Source organism: Suncus etruscus, chromosome 10 (assembly GCF_024139225.1).
Source record: "Suncus etruscus isolate mSunEtr1 chromosome 10, mSunEtr1.pri.cur, whole genome shotgun sequence".
Classification (NCBI taxonomy): domain Eukaryota; kingdom Metazoa; phylum Chordata; class Mammalia; order Eulipotyphla; family Soricidae; genus Suncus; species Suncus etruscus.
The window spans coordinates 71,247,064-71,252,146 of record NC_064857.1 but is presented as its reverse complement, the minus strand read 5'-3'; the positions used below and the strand labels follow the sequence as shown (position 1 = coordinate 71,252,146).

The 5,083-nt window shown below is 47.8% G+C and overlaps 1 pseudogene; it reads right to left on the bottom strand.

Moving 5' to 3' along the window:
* Positions 1 to 2,494: 2,494 nt before the first annotated feature.
* On the bottom strand, positions 2,495 to 2,669 carry LOC126021317 (uncharacterized; annotated as a pseudogene).
* Between the last annotated feature and the right edge of the window lie 2,414 nt (positions 2,670 to 5,083).

Below are 5,083 nucleotides of genomic sequence, written 5' to 3'. Positions count from 1 at the left end.
TAGACCTGCCTACATGCGGTACCAGGCAGCCCAGAGGAGACAGAACAGGAAGGAATAGGAACAGCTTTGTGCATAGGGGTTTCATCCCATGCCCTGAAAAGTTTGGAAACCACACAGAGCTGCAACTGCAGAATAGCAAGAAAAAATTAAAAAAAAAAAAAATTGGGGTTTTTGGGCCACACCAGGCAGCGCTCAGGGGTTACTCCTGGCTCTGTGCTCAGAAATCGCGCCTGGCAGGCTTGAGGGACCATATAGGGTGCCCAGGAATTGAACCTGGGTCAGCCATGTGCAAGAGAAAAACCCTATTCGCTGTGCTGTTGCTCCATTCCCCAGAACAGCAATTTTACCTAATGCCACTTAACACAATACTAAGATTCCTGGGAAGTTGGAGGACAGTTCAAAGGGCTGGATCATAAGTTTTACATCAGGAGGTCTGATTCCAACCTCCTAGCATCACAATGTCCCCAAACAGAGTCAGGAGAAGCCCCAAACACTGGCCATGAGGCCTCAATATCAATAGAGATGAGTGTTGGGCTAGAAAGGTAGCACAAGGGTAAGGGGCATATCCTGGTTTGCTTCCTGGAACTATGTGTCCCCCAGCACTGTCCAGTGTGACCCTAAGGATTTCCATTTTCACATGCCGTTGCCCTGGTGCCAGAACCCAAGCAGTGCCACATCCAGGAGGCCCAGCCCAGACCTGTACAGTGCTGCTAACCAACCCGTGCTGGGAGTGAGCTTGAGCCCACTGAGACATGGTGAGAAACCTAAATCCATAGCTGAAGGCGACTACACAGACTTTACCTGAATATTTTAAAAGTCTACCTTTAGATAAAACCTACGGGTTTGTTGAAACTAACAAAGATTGAGCTTTGAGGCCTATAGCCCACAAATGACTCACTGGCTCTGCATGCATCTTGTGTGCGTCAGGCCTGGATTCCATACACCTTCCCCTACACTTAAAAGGAACAACAGCAAACTTCCAAGACTGAAAGCAGAGGGGTCTGAGAATGCCTTGCACGCAGCCAGACTGGGACCCATTTGTGGCTTCCCGAGAATACCAAGAGCCATCTCTGAGCCCAGAGCCAGGAGTAAGCCCTGTGGACCAGCATGTGTGAGAGAAAACAGATACTGTTACCCAGGGCTTTTGGGGTCAGGAGACAGCAGAATCCCAGTCGGAATCCACAAGACACAGGCCCAGCACAGGAAAACAGGCAAGGCTTTGGTGACACTTGGCGACACTCTGGGGTTACTCCTGGCTCTGCGCTCAGAAATCGTTCCTGGCAAGCTCGGGGGACCATATGGGATGCTGGATTCAAACCACCATCGTCCTGGGTTGGCTGTGTGCAAGGCAAATGCCCTACCACTGTGCTATCTCTCCAGCCCCAATTTCCAATATGATTGATATGAATGTTTCTCCTCGTACTCTGTTCAATGTCAGCCAACCAGCAGTAACAGCCTTCCTCTCCTAAGGTCATCAGGTCTCAGAGGCTCAGATCTATTGAAACTCACACAAGAACTAAAATTTCAAGATAAACAACTAGGGGCTGAAGCAATAGCACAGCAGCAAGGCGATTGCCTTGCATGCAGTCAACCTGGGACAAACTCAGGTTCGATCCCCAGCATCCCATATGGTCTCCACGCCTGCCAGGAGTGATTTCTGGTCACAGAGCCAGGAGTAACCCCTGAGCACCACTGGATGTGGCCCAAAAACAAAGAAAAAAACTAGGAGAAAGTTAACTTATTAAAATCCCCCTTAAATATTATTTTTAAAATATATTTATGTTGGTCCCGGAGAGATAGCACAGCGGCGTTTGCCTTGCAAGCAGCCGATCCAGGACCAAAGGTGGTTGGTTCGAATCCTGGTGTCCCATATGGTCCCCTGTGCCTGCCAGGAGCTATTTCTGAGCAGACAGCCAGGAGTAACCCCTGAGCACCACCGGGTGTGACCCAAAAAACAAAAACAAAAACAAAACAAAAAAATATATATTTATGTTTGTTCTATCTCAAATAAAATTTTGACATGGAACAGGAAAATATAAAGATCTATTGTAACTCTCTTTTCTTTTTAATTGTTTGTTTGTTTGTTTTTGGACCATGTCTAGCAATGTTGAGGGCCTCCTCCTGGTTCTGTACTCAAGAATCACTCCTGGCGAAGCTCAGGGAACCAAATGGGATGCCAAGGGTAGAACCAGGTTCTGCCACATGCAAGGCAAGTGCCCTACCTGCTGTTCTATGGCCTGAACCCTACATGCACCTTGTAAAGACTAAGGAGTCCCAACCCCAGCCCTCAGCTGATGTGGCTGCAGCTAACTGTTCAAAGTCTACATCTTGAATTTCTGAACCCTTTTCCCACGTTTTCCTTTTGCTTTGGATGCCCGCAAATCATGGAGGCAGTTTTGATTCTAGCCTAACTGACTGAGCAGTTTGGCAACAAAAGGGAGATGAGACTCTGGCCTGTAGAGCACCCTCAAGCCTCACCTTTTTTTTTTTTCCCCAGGGGAGAGCGCAAACGCAGTCCCCCACTACCAGAAATTGTGCAGTCAAGTTTCCCACATTTGGGGAAATCATAGGGGTCAGCACATCTGGAGTGCAATGGATAAGCCTCGCCCAGATATAAGTCATATCTGAGCTTTTCCATAGAGACACCCCTCTCCTTCCTATTTGGGTTTGCAGGCCTGAATCCCTGGAGGGCCCTCCCACCTCCACTCTCTCAGGCTCCCATCCCCCACCATGCAAGCTGTCTGCCAGATCCTAAGACTGGCAGTGCCAGAAATTCTCCCCAAGCAAGTCTGAGCTCCTCCCACTGAATAAGCACCCAGTTCTATATCTATTTCTTTGGGGGCGATGTCTTAGTTTCATGTCCCCCAGGTGCTAGAGGTCTATCTGGGAGGTGAACCTAGGAAACATCATGTCAGTGGGACAGTGAAATAAGACAGGGACAGCAGGAAGCAGAGACCATCAGTGAGTATGTCAGCACCACAGGGCAATGAGATGTGATCTTGTGTTGAGTTTCAAGGCAAAATTGCAGAGAATTCTCCCTAACATCATTTCCCTGAGGAGTCAGAAAAATCATTTTTAATGTGGCTGGGGCACAGACATGACACGAAGAAACTTGGGTTCAATCCCTAATACCCCATAATCTCCCAAGAGCCACCAGGTAGGCATCCTGGAGCACTGAAGTTAGGTGACACACCAAACACAAAGAGAACAGTGCAAGAGTTGGTGATGTATTTCTCCTCCAATTTCTTTCCTTTCGGGGAGGTAGACTATGTAATTAATACTCAGAGCTGCCTGGAGGTGCTGGGGGACTCAGTGACCAAGGGTCAAGCACTTTCCTACCCAGCACCCATTGGACTCTGCAGCCCTCACACTCCAGCCTCATGGAGCACAAAGGAGCAACGACAGTCTCACTGCTTTGTTCCTTTAATTCGCTCTTTCCTCCCGTCCAGGGCCTTGAACAGTTTGGGCTCCTCTTCCTGGAAAGCTATTCTCCCAAACCTCCAGCTTTGTCATTAACAAAGGCACAGCGGGGCAATATGATCTTCTCCAGCTCTCTGGTTAGGTCCATCATTTCATTATCTGCAGTCCCCAGCACTGCACCCAGCCCTGCTTGTCTGCACTTCCAGCCAAAGTAGTGCAATGACTGCGACTAAAGGCTCACTCCAGCATGTTACAAGGTGCTCCTGTCCTGTTGTGCTCCACCATTATTCCACATCCCCGAGCTCAGGGCCCACCTGGATTATGATGAGTGGTTAGGTACATTCAGATAACTGATGGCATTCGGCGTAACAGGGAAAAGACGGGAGCCCCCCAAAATGCCCTGTTCTTGCTGGCATTGTTGGTATTTGCACAGAGCATAGGAGAAGGATGCAAGGGGATGGCAACATTTAAACACAAAGCCCAGAGCGATATGAAAAGGGAGGTTGCAAATGCCTGCATGCCTGTTCCCTGCACACACTTGGTTTGCATAGAAATGACAGGAAATATCTGACAGCTACTATGCTACAGGACTGAGCATGTCTGAGTGAGAGCTACTATGCTACAATGCTACTGAGCATTGAAAAAGAGGCTCATTTGCCCAGAGATTCTGTACATACAAAATAAACACCTTGGGCCACAGCAAAGTCACAGTGGGGAGGGTGCTTGCCTTGCCCACAGCTGACCCCGGTTCAATCCTCAGCATCCCATATGGTCCCAAGCCCAATGGGAATAACTTCTGAGCGCAGAACCAGGAGCAACCCCTGAGCACAGCTGGGTGTGGCCCCAAAACAAAATACACACCAGATGGGGCAATTGTACAGTGGATAAGACCCTTTCCTTGCACATATTTAATATGATTTGATCCCCAGTATCCCATATGGTCTCTCAAACACCACCAGGAGTGATTTGATTCCCTGAATACCGAACCAAAAATAACCTTTGGGCATTGCCAGGTAAGGCCCAAAAATCACACCAGAGAGCCATGACTTCATGCAAAGCTAATGTAAAGTATCACCCTGATGGTTTCAAATATTGGTCACTGTTAAAATGATAATTTGGATATGGTGAATTCAATACAGTAAGAAACATTCGAATGAATGCCAAGCCAAAATAACAAAGAAACTCTGGCATTTAACCCAGGCAAAAGGGGGTTTTGTCTGGGGCTGGGAGGGAGTGATGGATGGAGGACTTGACGAGCTCAGGTCTCACTTGTACTGTTTCCTCTGATAGTTCATTCCATGCTACAAAGTAGGACGGTGTCCAAGGGAGAGCTTACTTTAACCAAGACTATTTGTCTTTCAAGGCAAAAGTCCTTGGAACTGCTGTGTTTACACTGAGCAAAATGTCTTTGATCTGCTGAAGTTTCCCACAGGATCCAGTTAGGAGGTTATTAGTCACAAACCCACCAATAAGAGGAGAAACACTGATGTTTCATACGTCTTTATTTATCTCTGGCCAGCAGTAAGGCACTTGCCTTGCACACTGCAGACCCAGGACCCATGCCCAACACCAAATATGGTCTCCTTGTGCAATGCCAGGGTGTATGGCAGTTGGACTTAGACATGCTCCTTGGGTATAAAAAAAAAAAAAAAAAAACTTGGGG